Below are 19,054 nucleotides of genomic sequence, written 5' to 3' on the forward strand. Positions count from 1 at the left end.
ACAGTGTCAGATCTGTATGTAAAACAGAGAACTCCTGCCGCTATCCAATAGGCAACAGGGGCAGAGAGGACGGGAAGGCTTCCCAAGGTGGCTGCCCTTGAGCAGACCCCTGTGCCTGTGCCTGTGCTCAGGGCTCTTGGTTCCACTGAGGCAGGGCTTTGTGGCCCAGGTAAGACAAGGCAGCTCAGGGTTGCCTCCCAGCCTCACTGGGAGCTAGCCAGAGCCAATGCTGTGCAACCCCCCCACCCCCCCACTGTCGTGTTGGCCAAGTCGGCCTGCACGGGCCTCCTGCTTTCTGGAAAGCAGGCTTCATGGATACCATTGCCAAGAGTGTGCAGTCTGCTGCAGAGAGGGCTGGGTGGAGGGAAGGGCATGAGCCAGACCAAGGAGGGGAGAAGGCCTGTGCCAAGCTGGGCAAGAATGGCTTGCTCACTTGGGGGCCACCCCCCCCTTCCAAAGGAAGCCTGAGGGCCTGGCCCAAAGCCCAGAGGCTCCAGGAAAGTGGTGTTCTCAACTCCCATCCGCCAATTCCAAGGCAGGCTGGCTGTCCGGCTCTGCAGACCAGACCTGCAGGAAAACAGCTAACCATTTCCTGGACCCAACAATGCAGCCACGGTCAGCTCACTGCGCTGACCAACTCAGCTAGTCCCCAGGCTGTGCTTCTGGGGCTGACCTGGAAGAGAAGGAAAGTCTGCCAAAGGCCATGGCAACCCAGCAGCAGGGGCTTTCCCTCAACTCAAGCCCCAAGCATGGCTATGTTCCTTCCTGGCTGTCCCTGAGCAGAGAAGTGGCAGGCAGGGGTCTTAAGATCGTCACCCAGAAGCAAACGACCTGAGCCGACTGTTTCTGTCTGTAAAATGGACCTAACTGTGCCCTACCTGGAGCTTGGATTGGTGGGAGTGTGACAGACTGGGGATGCAGGCCAGTGTACCTTTGCCATCGGAGGCTAATGGAAGTGACCCACCCTGCTGTGGGTCATGTACTTGCAATGATCAAGTGGTGGCTATCAAAGAATATGCCAGGGGTCTAGAGAGATGGCTTGGTGGCTAAAAGCATTAGCTGCTCTTCCGGAGGACCTGTGTTCAGTTTCCAGCACCCACATTAACCACGCACAACTCCAGTTCCAGGGGACCTGACTGTCTCTTCTGTCCTCTGTGGGCACTGGCATGCACATACTACACACACAGGCAAACACATACACATAGAAAAACATGTTTCATTTCTTATGTACTGACAATGAATGCCACTACTATTAGAGAAATGTCAGCCATTTCTTGGGAGTCACAACGGGAGATATGAATCCCAGCTCGGTCATTTCCTTGTGGTGTCCTCAGTGAGTCCCTGGACCACCTTTTCCTGCCAGAGGCAAATGGTCCCATCATCCAAGGGGCAGGCAGACCCTCGTCCGTTGCCTCTTGTGGGCTTGTAGCCCAATAGTTCCTCCTGGCTGCTTAGCAGAACACAAAGACATGTAAGAAAAAGCCAATCATAAGCCCAGACACCCACCTCAGGCTCCTCTTGATGCCTTCAACTCTAATCGAGTTTATATCAGCAGACACCCCAGACACAGGGTCAAAAAGGCCGACAGAGCTGTCAGCCAAGGACATCCTCACTGAGGACTCCATCCCTCCAGCAAGATCTCTGAGCTCTTCCTGGCTGGAAGGCAGCAGTGGCCCAGCCTCTCCATACCTTCCAAGAAAGAGAGAAAATAGAAAGAGAGAAAGAAAGGAAGGAAAGAAGGAAGGAAGGAAGGAAGGAAGAAAGGATGAAGGAAGGAAGGAAGGAAGGAAGAAAGAAAGAAAGAAAGAAAGAAAGAAAGAAAGAAAGAAAGAAAGAAAGAGAGAGAGAGAGAAAGAAAGAAAGGATGAAGGATATCCAGGCTCCTGAAGGCACTGCCCTGTGGCTCACTGGATTAGAGCTCCCATTAAAAACCAAACCAAACCAAACCCCCCCCCCCCCGGCTCAGAGGATAAAGGTGCTTACCCTGCAAGCCTGACAAACCTAAATTCAATCCCCCCAGGAATTCATATGAAGATGAAAAAAAGTAACAACTAACAGAATAGTAAGTTTTTAAAAGGTGCCAGCAAGATGGCTCAGCAAGCGCAGGCAGTTTGATTCTGCCTTTACTGGCACGTCTCTGACCTCCATGTGTGCACCAAAAAAAAATCTCCATTCTGTTAATGGGGTGTGGCCAGAAGCAAAGTGTGACCACGTGGCTCACCAGAGAAATTCAGGCACGGGTGTTTAAAAGCTTCGTTCTTCCCACCAACGCATGCTCAGCAGCATTTGAGAGCAATTCTTTCCTAGCTGGGGAAAGAAGTATGTTTGCTTTTTAAGAGCTAATGTATTAGGCCAGGAATAGCAGCACATACCTTTAATGCCAGCGCTTGGGAAGCAGGGGTAGGTGGATCGCTTGTGAGTTGGAGGCCAGCTTGGTCTACAGAGTGAAACCCGGTCTCAAAAAAACCAACAAAACCAACCCCACCTGATGTCTCTGTGTGTGCTCCTGTTCATGTGTGTGGAAGTCAGGGGTCCGCCTCAAGGTGCCTTCCTCAGTCACCCTACACCATATTCAGGGCAGGGTCTCTCACTGAACCTAGATTTAGCTAAACTGGGTGGCTAGCCAGTCCCACAGAACTGTCTCTCCCCTGGAGATCACAGGTGAGCCACCAGGTGTTCGGGAAGGAACTTGTGACAAGCGCCTTACTGACGGAGCCATCTCCCCAGCCCTGCCCTGTTGCAAATGCTCTGGTAAAGAATGAGGACCGTGGGAATGAACAAGGAGGTTTGAGGCAGGCGTAGGCAGGGGCAAAGAGGCTCCGGGGAGGTGGAGACTGAAGTTGGCAAAAGCCAGCAGAGCTGCCTGGAGCTGACAGAACCGCTGTCCCCCTTGTCCAATCCATAAGAGCCCCACTCAACTTTCACCAGCAAGGCTAAATCCATTTCATCTTTACCCAGCAAGGCGCCAGCAGGCAGCTCCCAAGCAAACCTGACCTCTTGAAAGCCATCCACAGATCCCGGGGACGGCTGGCAGGAGAGTGTACGCCAAACACTGAGACTATCTTGTCAGATGATGAGAGCTTCCAGGCAGGGTTCCCGGGGACTCAAAGGCATCTTGAAGGCGACTGTCCCCTGCCGATGTGAGGTCCCTGAGACCCTGGGTGACTTGTAGCAAGCAGGCCCTGTGATGCTTACTGATCGTTCATCTCCTTGTCTGGCCCTCCATGGGCAAGGCCCCAGCCCAGCCTTAGCTGGCAAACAAGACTGTTGCTTTGAGACTTGGTGGCATCGTTGTGTCGTGGTCGAGGTAGGAAAGAAGAGCATGTTGCAATAAGGCCCAGAGTGGTAGCTAGCACGTGTTTACAGTCTCTGGGCTTGGAGGCAGAGGCCAGAGGAACAGGAGATGAAGGCCAATCTCGGCTACATGAGACCCTGTTTAAAAAAAAAAAAAAGAATAAATGAATGAATGGATTAAAAGGCACATACGCTGCTTTGCAGCCCCCTCTCCACACCCAGAGCCCCCCCCCCCAGTCAAAATACATGGGGGTGGGGCTCGGAAAGGTGGAGGCTCCAGCTGAACGTGGAGGTGGTGGTCTCTGAAGTAACGGGGACAGAGAATAAGCAAGTTCTGGGATCCAGGTATCCACTTCCCAGGAGACAGGGAGACCCAGGCATGTCCCCCAGCCCTTTCCCGATCGATCCCAGCCCTCCCCCAAAAGGTGTGGTGAACATATTTGCAAATCAACGTGCAACCCCTTCGACAACCAGCCTGCGCCCACCCACCCCTCCTCATTTGCAACCTAACAACAGGAAGTTTCTTCCATCCAAGAAGGGCCTGGTGGGGGGAGGGGGCGGCAAGGGCTGGGTTGGTGGCCACCGCAGCTGCCCGAAGCACACTGCAAGAACAATAAGGATTTTTAGGGGCATTATGACTGAGTCAGAAAACACAGCTGCCCCTGAAAGTCCCTCATTTTTCTTGCTGTCCTTGAACACTCTTCCAAGTAAGCCGGTGGATCACGCCGTCGGCCCAGGCGAGGAGAGGCGGAGCATTGGTCCCCTACCGAACCCTGACCCACTGCCCCCCAGCCAATCAATCCAGAACCCAGCTGGTGCGGTCTGCCACAGACGCATGGACTTGAGCTAAGGAATACAGTTCACTTGTCCCCGACGTGGGACACAGATCTGCCCTGCTGAACTGGGCCTCAGGGGGTCAAGTGAAGGTCTCAGGTCTGATGTGGCTCAAGACGGGAAGAGGGGCCTGTAGCCTATTCACAACAGGGCCCTGGTGAGACTAGGCCTGACTCAGGTGAGAACACCACCAGCCCAGCCTGGAGCCAGAACTGCCTCCCCTCTCAGTCCCGACGATGAAGAGAAATATACAGGTGTGAGAGCCTGAGAGATGGCAGTTGGGCTCTGCCCGGTATTTCAACAGCACCCTGGCCTGTGTAGCCTGCAAGGAGGGTAGAAGACTTTTCCCATCATGCCAGCCCCCGTGAAAAACAGCCCTCCAGAGAAACCACGTCAGGCAAGGCAGCGCAGGCCGGTCATGCTTGGCATTTGGTGCAGGAGCAGTAAGAGTTTAAGGTCAGCCTTGGCTGCACGGCGAGCAGAAAGCCAACCTGGGCTACGTGAGACCTTGTCTTAAAATCAGACCCACAAACCAGGGGCTGGAGAAGTGACCCAGGGGTTAACAGCATTGGCTGTGTAATAGGAAGACTGGAGTTCAGAGCCCAGCATCCACGTAACAAGTCAGATGTCCCACGAACACCTGTAACTCTCCTCCGAGGGCACGCGTACTCGCACATGCCCTATCTAAAAAGGCACTGAAATGACTTCTCTGTCACGGAACCCAGCAGGCCTGCCATCGCAGAGCAACACAGTGGCTGCGATCTGAGACACAACACGGGCAGGGAGGGGCGCCCTGGTCGGGTGCTGCTTGAACAAACAGCACTGGCCCACTGGCTTCACCACGGCACCCTGCCCCGCCTTTCACGCACAGTGAGGAGCTGCAGGTGGATCTAACCCTAGGCCCTCTGTCAAAACAGTGGGCAAAGACGGACGGCAGCAATGTTCCACATGTTTTTAGGTTTAAACCATCAAAGGGACCCAGCGGGGAATTGCGCGCTTTGAAAGAACAGCAGGGTATGGAGGGCATCAGGCAGGAAGGACCAATAACTATTTTTTTCCTTGTAGGAAAATGGAAGAAAACAAAAACCAAAACCAGAAAACCTTTCCGGGCCAGTGAGATGGGAAGATGGCACGACAAGTAAAAGCACTTGTAGCAAAAGCCTGGTGACCTGAATTCAATGCCCAGAACCCACAGTGGAAGGAGAACGCGCTACTGAAAACCAGCCTCTGCCTTCCTCACGCGTGCTACGGCAAGCATGCACACGTATGAGCACTCTCCCTCCCTCCCACCATACACATCACAAAATAAAATTTTAAAAAGATCTTCCAGAATCGGGGTCTTACTTAGGATTCTCTTTAATGGGATGATTTCTCCTGCTTCAGGCCTGGGCGAGCCACCTGACAACAGAGGGTTAATTCCCAGCAGCACCAGGCTGGAAACCTGGAAGTCCCCAACAGACCCTACTCGGCTCAACCTGGTCTTCCACTGAACGGCCTTCATCAACAGGACACTGGGTTCCAGGCTTCCAGCAAGGCTGGAATCCACCCCACTGGCCACCAGGAGTTTGGCTCATCCAGTTAAGACAGGTTCCCCGGGGCCATGGGCTCTGCCTAGCACAATGGACACTTTTCCTCTCAGAACACTCTGACCCACAATGGCAAAAAGTACATCCCCAAGGAAGAGGAGAGACCTGAGGCCACTGCTTTCTCGGTGTGTGACTGCAAATCACCTTGCAGCCTGGCTGTCTTTCATGTCTGTCAACGGGAATAATAAACCTTACTTTGCAGGGCAACGTGAGGATAGAAAGAACCAAAGCAGACAGTGATTGGCAGGCTCACAAGTACACTCCACTCTATGCCAAGGGCTGTGTGGGACTGAGAGAACTCGTGCCCCCTATGGGGCTGGGGACAGGGGTCAGGGGTACCCTCCTGTGCCCCAGACTCCAGCTCCCTGCCCTGCTCATACTGAGAGGAGCAAGCTCAGCTCCAGCCTTGCCTACACCTGCCCAGAGCTTCCTGCCCTGACCAAGATCACAGCCAAGCACTCCACCAGTAAACCAAAGCCCAAGTGGTTCCCCAACCTGCTGTGTCCGCTACGAGGCAGGCAATACCATCTCCTCTCCTACTAGCTATGTAAGCCTAGTAAAGGTACTTCCTTCCTGGAGGTGTGGGGCTGAGCTTGTGAGACTGGCTGGGGTCTTTGCATCTCACAGGCTGTCAGGAGGACCAAAATCAAGACAAACCGAAACACTGTTTGGGCTCAGAACTGCACCCTCCCTGACACGGTTCTCCAAGACTGGCCATCATCACCATCCTCCCTCCCCTGTGCTTCAGGCTTAGCTCACCTTTTCCGGGTGACCTTTCTTGACCGCAGCCCCTCCCTGGGCTAGCGTATTTTTCTGCTCCACTGCCTCAATTCACTATGTAACACTGTGCCTCACCTGTCGGTCCGCCCCATCTGCAAATGGTCCCAGAAGTGCTCTCATCGCTACCTCATGGGGAGGCCTGGGGTCTGCATAGGCAAGAGTCTCCCTTGCAATTCTTGGGACTCCTCAGCATTTCGTTGCATGAGCTCAAAACTGAGACAGGGCCTGACCCCTGGCAATGGTCAATGGAACACCTCCTGCTATGCTAGGTGATACTTCCAGGCCTGGCTTTGCCACTACCAAACCCCAGGCCACCCAGCCTTTCCAGAATCCTCACTCTGGGCAGGACCATGCTGGGCACACGCTCCTGACCAAGTTGGCCCAGGCCTTTCTTCTGGGGCTGATGATCCTCCAAGGCTCCCCAGGATGCTGGAGGGAGGGAAGGTTCCCATCAAACAGAATCCCGAAAATAGCCAGTCACCCACAAAACCATGATAGAAGGAAAAGAAAAGCCAACCAGATATCAGCCCTTGTTTGGAATGTGCTTTAGAGGGAAAGCTATGTAGCAGCCCCACCCTGGCTGGAAAGCGGCTCAGGGAGAAGGCGCCAGGTCCCACGAGTCGCCAGGGGAACATGTCTTACAGAGAGCAGCCACTGGGGCTGCAGGTCAGGGGCCAGATGCCTGCAAGGTTTGGTCCTCCTTCCAACCACCTTAGTAAGTCAGGTCCAGGCCAGCAGGCTGTGGGGTAGGGGACAGGCTCTGCTGGATTTCACCCCGGGCTGCAGTTAAAAGCCTTTTTAGCCCTTCTGGCCTATGATGAACAAGCCAGGAGATCTAAAAGTTATTCATCAGAGCCGCTGGCTTTATGATAACCAGTCTCCGTGCCAGAAGTTCTGGGAAGAACGCTCACTTTCAGGGCCTGGCTCCTCCTCAGCAGCCCCAGCAGCGGCGCTGTCTGCTCTATGCTCATGGCTGACACACGGCAAGGCTCGGCGCCCAGAGGGTGGAGCCCAAGGCGCTCCTCAGCACGGCTGGAGCTGGGCCTACATGTACTCTATAGATAAAGCATATCTGCCCCCAACACCAGGCAGTCCCTCCGCTCACGTTTCCAGACCACGGAAGGCACATTCCGGAGAGATGTGCTATTCTGGCCGGTCTTCACGTGGGTTACCTAGGGATCCAAACTCGTGCAGGAGTGCTCCGCCTTGCCCAGTGAGCCATCAGCTGATGGAAAGCGTGCTAGGTATGCGTTTTCTGTGGGTGTTACGAGGCCATAATAACAGAACGGACTAGAGAGGGCCCTCAGTTTCCATGGGATCATGTCCATCACCTATCAGAGGAAACGCATGGGCTGCGCCTAACCTGGACCTCCTCGCTAAGCAACAGCTCACTGCAGAGGACATTCTTTCGAGATCACAGGGCAGGCTGGAAGCTGCCACTCATGGCCACTGGGCAGCATTAGGAGAGAGATACACACAGCAAATTGTTAGCCAGGAACCGGTCAACATTCTAAGGGCAGGGCCGGAGAGATGGCTCAGGGTTAAGAGTACTTGATGCTCTGGCAGAGGACCCAGGTTTGGTTCCCAGCACCCACACGGAAGCATCTAATATGCAGTTCTGGCTTCTGTGGGCACAAAGCACACACATGACCCACATACGGCCGTTCACATAAACATATGGAAAAAAAATCTTTTAAAAAACACTTTTTTTTTTTTTTAAACTTAGTTTTTTTGAGATAGCCTTTCACTGTACAACGGTCCTGGCTGTCCTGGAACTTGCTTTGTAGACCAGGCTGGCCTCAAACTCAGAGACCTGTCTGCCTCTGCCACCTGAGTGCTGGGATTAAAAGCGTGTGCCACCACACCTGGTAAGAGAGAGAGAGAGAGAGAGAAAGAAAAGAAACTTCTAAGGGCAGAATTTAATAGCTGCTTGCTGCTGAGCCAAGCGACGCAGCGTGGGGTCCAGACCCTACCCACATTACCATATACAATGCCCAGAGCTGGATGAGCCAGACAAACGCATAGTAAGGATATTCCCACGCATGTTGTAAGGTTCCGAAATCACAAGCTGAACCACTGTATAACTGAGAAACTTTCTCAGTTATAAGACACCGCCCTCACAACATAAAATATTAGTAATCTGGACCTATTAAAAAAAAAAAGTTTCTGCCTGTTTCTGAGCCACAGTGGCTCACATGTAGCAGGCACCGTGGGCTAAATACAGAAGACAGGTAAGCAAAACCTGCTGAGTTAGCTCGCAAGGCCTGTGATGAAGCAGCTGGGAGCGCTGTGCGGAACAGCCCAGCCACCAAGACTGGCAGAGGTGTGATTATTTGGGCAGCTCGCCTGCAGGCTGGCTGGCTCCTACGGTAGCCAGAAAGGAACCCTAGAAAGCCGGACTCTGCCCCAGCTCTGAGCCCATCACTGCTGTCACCTCCATTAAGTGGACGCTACAATCTCTTACCTCAAACTCTCAGGCCAGATGTGCCTGGAAACGTTCCAGCTTTTAGAATGGAACATGATGCTTACACACTCTACATCACTCAAGTGGGGACAGCAACTGTAAGCAAACGAGTTCATACCTCTGCAATGAGACCTCTGAACATTCATATACCCAGGGAGAAGCAAGTCGGTTTGCTTCAAGTTTTCCCAAAGATTTAGTTACAAAAGTTGCAATTTGGGGTTTTCAAAGTTCCCTAGAGTTCAGAATTTGGGAGACAGGGTGTGGGCCTGCAGCAGCAGCCGTTACAAAGTGCAGATACTGTGTCTGGACTTGAGGTTCCCGGCCTTGGCTGGGCAGCACTGACCCTGGCCAGATGGCCTTCGCTGCAAGGAGATACAAAAGCAAACACAAGACATTCAGTAATGACCCGCTGAATGAACAGGAGACATCTTTTTCCTCCAAAGAACCCAGCTACTAACATTGCTGGAAGCGGAGAGAGTTGCAGCCAACATTCTTAGGAGTAGGGGAAGCTGTGGGCGCTTAGTTCTCCTACTTTGTTCATGCAGACAAGGGCAATAAATAAGCCGTCCTCTGGTCCCTGCGGCTGGCCGAGGGGCAGGCATGACCGTCAGGAGCACAGGGATGGGTGGGAGCTGAAACTTTAAAGACCCCATTTTTGTTTTTCCCTCGTGTACTTTCTCAGATCCTCCCTGTGGCCAAAGTTCCATTTGGAAATCTAAAATGATTTATCTCATCACAACTTCCTAGAAGCTAATTAGAAAAAAAAAATGTGCTAATTGGATAATCTGGTTTCAGATGTTCTAATTATACTCCTTGGTGGGAGGGGTACAAAATATAATGAAAATATAAAATATAACAGGAATTCTTCCAAAAGTATAAAACATTCAGAAAGCCCAAGGTACACATTTCCAAAAATAATCTTAAAGTAGAGTAAGAAGTAGGATTTTTTTTTTTTTTTTTTTTGGTCTTGTTTTGTTTTTTAAATTTAGTGCTCATGTACACCTGTAGGGCAAAGAACAATTTGCGGGAGTTAGCCCTCTCCTTCCTCCATGTAGGTCCTGGAGCTTGAACTCACGGCCTCAGGCTTAGCAGCCAGCACCTTTACCTGTTGATCCATTCTGTCAACCCCCCACTAGGAGCATTTATTCTAATACACCCCGTTATTCACAGACACCCCACAGCTCTCTGCCACCACCACTGAAGAGACTTGTGGGGAGGCCTCCCACCTGACCTGGAATTAAATGAATTTTCTCTGTTTAACGCAACCCAGTTTCAGCTTTCTGAAATGTCATGCCCTCTTTCTTAAGACGACTCCTACGAACGACTACCAGCAATTTCCTCATCGCCTGAGATTTCTAAACCCCCAAATTGGGAAAGAAGTTCTTGATTCCACTGGTGATTTCCACCTCACCCTGGCACTGGGCAGATCTGTGGGAGTCATTTTACTCCCCGGTTGGGAAACACTTTGGGTCTCGCTGAGAACAAGCTCTGGGGACAAGAAGGCAAAGGAGATGGCGAGGGCAGGAGGGGGTGGAGGTGGGGGTCTGGACAGGAGAGCACGCCCTTCAAACGCCACGTACCTGGGACAGATGTGCTGCTAATGTCGGCAGGGGCCTGGCACAGTCAGCTGGGGCACTCTGGGCTATATTTAGTCAAGGCTAGCCACCCCAGCCACCTGCTACAGCAGGGCTTTGCAGCTCAGCAGGGCGGTAAAGACCCACGAGGGCACCTTCCCTAGCCCTCCGCAGCGCACATGTTACCCATCAGGCAAATAATGGACACTGTAGGGGCAACATGAGGCTGACATGCACGGCCAGGGTAAGCAACACGAGACAGCCCAGGGCGACAGGGTGGGTGTGCCCCGGGCCAAGGACATTAGTTTCACTTTCTGGGTTTTATTCCTAAGAGTCACCTCTCACTCTGAAAGGAGAAAACATCTTTTGAATGACAAGAGAGAAAATCCTCAAAGACATTCAACAATGTCCCGAGTCACTTTTTTTCTTTCTTGCTGGAGACACTGTTTCTCTCTGAAGACACTAACAGACTTTGGTGAAAAAAACTCCACATACGTAACTTCAGTCCCCTGGGCTGCCTGCCTCTAATATGATTACACATCAAATGCAACAAATGGAGCAAAGTGGTATTATTTTTCTGGGAAAAACCAACATCATAAAAGAGTCTTTATTGAATCAGAGGCCCATGAACTGTTCTCTTGCCTAATTATGGCTCCGAGTGAATGAGGCTGGGTTTCCAGGCAGGCCTCTCAAAGTCTCCAGCCCAAAGAGCGATGGGATATTTGTCACAACTTGTCTTAATTACAACAAAATCCACCAGGAGGACGGACAGGGAGAATGCCAGGGGAGGTTGGCAGCAGCCCCTCCCCAACTCGGGAGCTGGCGAGGAGAGCCTGGTTTTCTGGCTACTTCTATTTTCAGAGGCTGGCCCCTGCTCCACTCCCACCGCTCACATCCAAAAGTTACGATCCCAAGACCCTTTTCCTAACATTCTAGCTCTGCCCCTCCAAGCCTATCTCCAGAGAAAAGACCTATTGTGGAAACAGGATCTTTCGCCAGATGTTTCAACACTTAAAATCTGGCCAAGGTTAGCATGAGTGTGCGCGCGCGCATGTCCTCAGACCTGGTCAAAGATGAGCACTTGCTGTCACCAGATCCCGGGGGAGAGTAAGAGAGCGTGAGAGTGGGTGTGTCACGGGCTCTGGGAAGGGAGGGCTCATCCTCCACACCGACCAGGTGGGAGCTGGCGGTCTTCGGGCTTCTCTCAGATACAGAGGGCTCTGGCCAGGCACACCGGACTCTAACTTCCTGCTTAGGCTTAAGTCCTGCTTATAAGTATCTGTGGCTCTCAAATTCCAAGGGCAAGAGCAAGCTCCAGGCCAGCCAGAGTTACACAGTGAGACCCTGTCTCAAACAAACAAACAAACACAAAACCTCCCAAAAGCAGAGACATATTTTCTTCCTATAAATCTGCCCCTGCCTCTACAACAGCCAAGTCAGCAGTGAGAGGTCAGGCACCAGCCTGTCCCCCGCCCCCCACACTGACCTGCCAACAGCTCCAGTCGTGAGCACAGGACTCCCCTGGGATGGTGGGCAGTGCTGGCACCCACCCTCTCCCAAGCTGGTTTCAGGTAGGTCTCTCTGGCAAAGGCTGTCCCTCCAGAGTTTTCTCGACCGATCTCAAGTTGGCAAGCAGGCTTGCCAGCCTCAGGCTGTCCTATCTTGACCTCACCAGAGTTTGCTCCCCGGCCCCACAAGCCTGAACTCTGGTATCACCTGGGAACAGTATCCATGCCTCCACCTTGTGCCTGGCACTTCCCAAGGTACTTCTGTTCATTTTTCATAGTGCCTCACAAAGCAGGTTTGGATGGAGTCGGGAACCTGGGTCTTGGAAGGCATTACCACCCCATCCTGCCAGTGTCCACGACGGCCAAGCTCCCAAATCTAGTCAGGTGGTGCTTTTCCCCAGACCAGTCTGCAGCAGAAGCGCACATTCCCTGATAGCCTCCTGGAAAGCAAGACGCTGCTAGCAAATGGGTACCTACTGTGCCCTTCCTTTGTTTTCTGAGGGACAGGAGGAAAAGGGGGAAAGGTGCAAGGTTATTTTTAAAAATTATTTCTTATTATTTGTGTGTGTGTGTAAAATGCAGGTGTGCCCATGGAGCAGCACACACTTGAGGGTCAGAGGACAACGTTCAAGTCAGTTTTCTCCTTAGACTGTGAGTTCAGAGGAATAAAACACAGATGTCAGACATACTTAGCAGTGATTTTACCCACTGAGCTGTTGTGGATGGGAGACTGGGATTTTAGCCTCTTAGGAAGAGAAGCCAGTGCTTAGCCTTCAACCCTGGGACATAGAGATCCAGCGAGAGGATGCAGGATGCATAAGCATGGACCACGGATGCTTCCTAGATCCAAACTTGACAGCTGCACATCACCAGATTCCTCCTACACTGTCCACTCTCTCCTACAAGCAGACCAACCCCCCGCAGGGCCCTCTCCCTACGCCTGCACCTCCAGCCAGGACTCTCAGGAGCGCTGAGATCACAATTGGGTACAGTATATCCAGTCCAGTTTCCTGCTGGGCAGAGAAGGGACTTTCAGGCCTCAGAGGGGCAGTGTTGAAATCAAAATCACAGGACAGCTGGCTCCACAGGACACCTTCATCTCCTCAGTCCTCCTGGGCAAGCCAACACAGGGGGACTGGCTTCAGACTGATTTCCAAATTCCCCAGTTGCCCAGATCATGCCAAAAGGGAGGTGGGAGCGGGGACAGGGGCGGGGCACACCCACATCGGGTGAGAAGTCATCTGCCTGTCCGTTCTCCTCAGGCCCGGGGCCAGTTAGGGCAACTAGAGACTGACGCTCTAAAGACGGTGGTTAGTGCTTATAATGTCTAAATAAAAACATTGCTATGCCCTAAGTATAGGCTCATGAGAGTCTGATCCCCTTCCCCTCCCCCATGGCGCATGCTGAACTTGCCACTGAGCCAGGGAGTAAGCCAACCAGGAGCCACCAGAGAAACTGAGGTGTCTTTTCTGTGCCGGGGTCAGAGATGGAGGAGTTCAAACCGTCCAGGCAGATTGTTCTGCAGAACACACCAAACGACCACACCCACAAGCCAGGTTCCTGCAGGGTCTGTGCTGGCTGATTCAGACCTCCCATCTCCTGTGCCGTAGCTCAGGCTTGCTGGCTTCTCCACCTGGGAGCTACACCCAGAAGAAGGCCAGTGAATCCGCTGCCTTGCCACCAAGGTCAGCTGGGAGAGCCTGGGAGAGGCTCCGGATCTCAGCCCCCACTCTTCCCCTCATCCGCCCTCCACAAATGGCCCGCATTCCCACTGATGGTCCAGTGGCCACTGAAAAGCAAAAGGAGAGCCGCTGAGAGTGAAGTGAAGCCCTCAGCTGCCCAGCGTGATGATCTGGGGTTCGCGGAGTAGAAGATATGCCTACACATATACATACCAATAATACATACCAATACTCAGAATATGCTGAGTTATTCCAAAATGCAAAGAAGCAAGCCTGAGGCAGGGGAAGGTCTCCCAGATAGCACCCCCAGCTTTTGATCAAGAAGCCTCGGTTCCTGGTGTGCCTCCCTGAGCACTCCATGTAACTTCCCCACGGCCATGTATGTCGGCAAGGTACAGTCAACATGAGAGCCTGCCAGGCTCAAGAGCCTAAGCTCTCAGTCACACTGCACCCTTCTCAGCCAACAGAGAGAAACAGGGAGATGCAAAACACAAGCCACACTACCTGAACACGCCCAACCTCCCAGTGTGTGTGGGAGGGGGCACTCATGGGAGAGCTGCCAGGTTGCGCCAGCCACTGCACACATTTTAAAATCTAAGCCTCACCATGACACCCCAAGGTAAGAATCATAACCCTTGCCTCACAAAGGAGAAATTGGGATACAGTCACCTAGCCAAGGCTACCCTGCCTACAGGGGGATCAGAACTGGAGCCCCAGTACACCCAAACCCACCATGTGCCCCGGTGGCACATGATCCCTGCCTCCTGCTGCAACTCTTTCAGGGACTTGCCACAGATTAGGAGCGCCTGCGCTTCTGTGCACAAGTCCTGACGCTAGCCAAATATTTACCAGCCTTCCAGAGGGCAGCCAAGCACCCCGAGAGGGGAATCAACCCCCATGAAGTAGGGAGGGCCAAGCAGTTGCTAGATGAAGGGGGTGCAGGGTCAGGGGTAGAGTGTCACTATCCTGGAGAATTCAGACAGTTCAACATTGTACAAAGAGGCAGCTGTGAAGAAAGCCCTGAGAGGCACTCAAAAGGCCAGCAAGGAAGGCAAGAGTAAAATACAGGGCCCGGGTGGCTTCTAAGTATTATCCCGCCTAGGGCTGGAGACGTGGCTCGGCGGTTGTGAGTGCCACACAGCCTTCTCTAACTCCAGACACAACCTCTCCCAGCCTTCTTGGGCACCAGGCATGCACATGGTACAGGAACATTTGTTCGGACAAAACAAAACACCTATGTACAGAAAACAAATAACAAAGCTTTCAAAGCTGCCAGGACTGGAATGCAGAGACCAGGGGGCTAGCTCCTCTCAGCGCTCTCTTCGATCATTCCTATCCCACTGGGCAAAATTTGATCTTTAATCTTTAATAAGTTGAGATTTTATTTTTTAAAAAAAATCTAGAAGGGCGAGGTTAATTATTCACAGGGTTACAATTTACTTAAGAGTTGAGGAAACCAAAGTCTCCTCCCAGCAAGCAGTACCTGAATCCAGCCTGGTCTCCCTGGAGGTCTGGCTAAAATCCTCCTCCCATCAGCTTTCCACCTTGCACTTAGCTGCTTCCGGAAAAAGGCTCCAGCACAAACAAGCCTGGCCATCCAGTCACTTCCTCCTGAGAATCCTTGAGGTACCCATCTTCCAAGGATGGAATAGGGTGTGGTGCTGGGACCAGGAAGGAGGTGTCTGCCAGGAGACACAGCAGAGCTGCAAAGCCCTCAACTATAACACTTACTTTTGCTAAACGCATTTGCAGAAATCAGTTGCTGGAGGATAGGATAGCCCAGCCTAAGGCCTAGCTCAGTCACTCTCCCCCTCCTCATGGAGAAAACAAACAAATGAAACCCACAGAGAAAAAAAAAAAATCAAACCATTCACTTCCCCCAAAGAAACGAGGGACTAAATCATTAAAAAAAAAAATTCTACCACCTGGCTAGGTACTGAGGCCTCGGATGCTGGGGGCTCCTGACTCCCAGTGACTTATGTCCCACATTTCAAAGTTTGACCCCTGCAGGGGCAGGTGCAAAGCAGCCGGTTTGGCAAACTTTTCTGCATCACGTGGCTCCAGCTCACTTATGTGTCTGTGGATGGTTCACGACCACAAAATACTATGGATATTTTCACTTCATTTGCTTTTCGATGCTCACACTGGGGGCTGGGTTAAGAGGATAACTTGTTTTTCCAGCCTGATCCTGCGCCCCAAAGAAAGCATTCTCCGTCATTAGGAACAAGGCCTCCAGTTAAAGTGCCCACCAGTTCCGCTCCCTAAACAATTTCTGTCTCAAAACGGAGTCTGTCAAGATGCTAGGAAATCCACACCAGGGTTAAAGAAGCTCTTTTCTTCCATCCTGCAGGCAATAGTGCATTCCACCAACTAGAGCCTGTGGGACAAGGCTCTCGGACAAAACTCAGGCTATGATCTTGCTGGGGCTCACCAGCCGAATCCCACATCTCTGAGACTTCTCTCCACACCTGGCTCCCTCTCCCGTTCCCACTGCTACATGCCGGGGGGGGGGGGGGGGGGCAGGGACAGCAGTCCGAGTATGATTTGTACAGGGACTACCTCTCATGGTACCCACAAGCATGGGAAAAAACACCTGTGGGAAAAGTACCCTTTACATGACCTTTGTTCAACTGCCCAAAGGGTGGGCCAACCTGGTTTCTCCTTCTCCAGCCTCCAAGCTTCTAGAAACCGCTCTCATTTCCCAAGGCCAGGAAGAAGGGGCCAGCGGTGCCCTATTTGGCCAAGTTGCCCTTCACACACAGAGTTCAAGTCTCCTAAGTGCACGCTCCTAAATATTTTTCCAAGGCTGCCGAGACAGCCACACAATGCAACATGACATAAGGGGCCACGTTCAGGGACCCGAGATTTCAAGGCTTTGTGTGGAATTTGCGTGTGTGTGTGTGTGTGTGTGTGTGTGTGTGTGTGGTAGGTGGAGATAAAGTTTTAAGAGCAATAGAGCTTAAGAGAAAATGGGCTTTTTTTCAGTATGAAACTTGATGGGGGTCAGTATTGGGTTACATATGAAAAGGAGCAGACTCTAGCTAGAGAAGTAGCCACAGACTGTGTTTAAGACCCGGAGTGGAGAGGCAGGGGCTCCGCACCCAGCCCGCCTACCCAGGAGCAAGTCCAGAAATCAGGCTCTATCTTCCCCACCCCCAAGCTCAAGGTTGGCGCCACACTGCAAGGCAGGCCGGTCCAGAAAAAAGAGAAAAAAAAAAAAGGCCATTTTTCCTCCGACCCCAGGTCACCCGAGCGCGGACCCAGATCTCTTCTGGAAGATGCCGACTCACACTTTCAAGTGCGTGGAGATTTCTCTACTGAAGCACGGACATTCCCCCCTAAACGGCTGGGACTCCCTCCAAGCCCAGGCGGAGCGCACGAGGACCGCGAAGGGGCCGGCCTCGGGCGCCGAGGAGCGTGGAGAAAATGCCGGTCCTGGGCACCGAGGACTGGGACTTTGCAGGCCAGTTGAACTGACACCCTCATCTTGCCCGCAAAGACCCAGCTCTCAGCTCCCGTCCGTCCTGCAGTTCGGGCCGCCGCGTGCCCCCGACGGGCTGCCGGGGGCCGAGTCCCGCCGCCGCCCGCTCTCGGCACCGCTGAGGCTCTGGGGACAGTTTCGCCGCGAAGCCACCTGCCCCTCCCAGCCTCGAAACGCGCGGCCTCCGAAGCCAAGCCTCGAAGGGGTCCCACGGCGCGAGGCGCACGGGGCACCAAGGACGGTGCCGGGGGACGCGGAGGTGTGCGCCCCGGCTTCGCCTCCACCCGAGGGCAGGGGCTGCGCGCCCAGAAACTTCCCAGCGCCCGCACGCCGCGCCCGCGAGGCCCAGCCGTGCGCCGCCCGGTTACCTGTGCCCAGCCCGGCGACGCGGGACCGAGCCCCGGCGACCCACGCCGCCTCCTCCCGCACCGCGGCCGCAGCCCGAGTCGCGTGCCCCGCCGTCCCCGCAGCTCGGTCCGCGGCCTCTCCAGACCTGCTCCAGGGACTGGGGGACCGCCGCGCCGGAGAGGACGCGTGCGCGGCCGCGGGGCCCCTCGAAAGTGGCGGGGTTCCCCTCGGCGCGACCCGGCTCCCACGTGCTGGTGACACATCGGGGAAGCCGCGCGCGCCCCGCGCCTCCCGGACGACCGACGCGACCAGCGCCCCGGCCCGCGCAGCCTCCCCCAGCCCGGCCGGCCGCGCTCCGCCTCGGCCCGCCCTCCGCCCGCCCCTCGCCGGCGCCGCCCCCGGCCGAGCCGTCCCCCCGCAGCCCGGCGCCCGGGCGGGAAGACCCCGCGGGGACTGCGGCGGGCCGCCCCTCTCCGCCGTCGCCCCGGGCGGAGGCCCCGGGCCGCCCCGGCTCGACAGTCTCGAGTGCCTTCCACCCAGTCACGCAGCGCTTCCCGCCTCCCCCCAGGCCTCGGTAATTTTCCCCGTTCCTCCTCCGGCGGGTCCGATCCGCGGTCGGCGCTTCCTCCGGAGAAGCCCGGCGCCGGGAGCCCCCTGCCGGCCACCCTGAGGCGGGCCTCGACCTTCCCACCCGCCGCCCAGGCTGGGCCTGCCAGTCAGGGCTGCGCGGCGAACCCAGAAGAGGAGAAGCCCGGGGTGCAGCCCCCGGGTAGAGGACCTCTTGAAAAGCTGGGTTCCTTTAAGGGTGAGGCAGACAGGCTGCGGTATGGAGAGGCCAGGTCCCATCACTTGAGAGGTGCGGACCTGACCCGCTACCTGTTTCTGTCGCCTCCTCTGCCAGTGCACGGAGGCATGGGGGGGCGGGGGGCGTGTGGACCAAAACAAGTTAGCGAAGATTGATTTCCAGGGGCCCTGACCACCGAGACGGAGTTCCCCAACCGTCTCCAGATGGACGCTTGGAGTCGTTTGACTTAAAATAACGTGACACTTGTGCTGTGGCTATTGGCCACGCTCCTATCCGCGTTCTCCCGGGCCCCACTTCCGATGCCTGCTTTCTCTGCAGGTGGCGCCGAGATCCCCCGCTGAGGACAGACGCGGGGAGGTGCCCGAAGAACGACAGCTCCGGAAGGGTTTGAGGGCTGAAGGCTCCTGCCCTCAAGGGGACCCGCGCCTGCTTCAGGCTTCTGTAATCCCCATTATTTCCGAGGCTCGGATTAGAAGGGCAGAGAGGAGGGTACCCTGGCATGGCTGGCGACGCTGCCTGGGCTGGATGCACTCTTGAGTTCCCCTCTCTGTTATTGCTCTCTGACAAGCCCTTCGCGTCTGTGAGATTCGGGAGCCTCGAGGAGCCAGTGTCCTGGGGGGATGAAAGAGCAGCGACGTAATGGGCTTACCCAGGCGCTGGGTCCGGAGAAGCCCCCCAGAGATTAAGATTTGCTCCTT

The 19,054-nt window shown here is 54.2% G+C and overlaps 2 long non-coding RNA genes across 4 annotated transcripts in view; one reads left to right on the top strand and one right to left on the bottom strand.

Moving 5' to 3' along the window:
- LOC132655199 (uncharacterized) overlaps positions 1 to 5,422 on the top strand; it is a 19,191-nt gene extending 13,769 nt beyond the window's left edge. The window contains exon 3 of the long non-coding RNA XR_009592898.1: positions 5,194 to 5,422. This is a non-coding gene — a long non-coding RNA (uncharacterized LOC132655199). The remainder of the gene's footprint in view (positions 1 to 5,193) is intronic.
- LOC132655198 (uncharacterized) overlaps positions 1 to 17,871 on the bottom strand; it is a 19,249-nt gene extending 1,378 nt beyond the window's left edge. The window contains exons 1-3 of one of the 3 annotated variants that reach the window (XR_009592897.1): positions 17,572 to 17,871; positions 2,995 to 3,432; positions 2,222 to 2,307 (exon numbers count right to left, since the gene is read on the bottom strand). This is a non-coding gene — a long non-coding RNA (uncharacterized LOC132655198). Of the gene's footprint in view, positions 1 to 2,221; positions 3,433 to 13,948; positions 17,227 to 17,571 lie in introns of those variants that run through there. The other 2 variants (XR_009592895.1, XR_009592896.1) reach the window with 2 other exon arrangements.
- Between the last annotated feature and the right edge of the window lie 1,183 nt (positions 17,872 to 19,054).

Source organism: Meriones unguiculatus, chromosome 7, assembly GCF_030254825.1.
Source record: "Meriones unguiculatus strain TT.TT164.6M chromosome 7, Bangor_MerUng_6.1, whole genome shotgun sequence".
NCBI lineage: Eukaryota > Metazoa > Chordata > Mammalia > Rodentia > Muridae > Meriones > Meriones unguiculatus.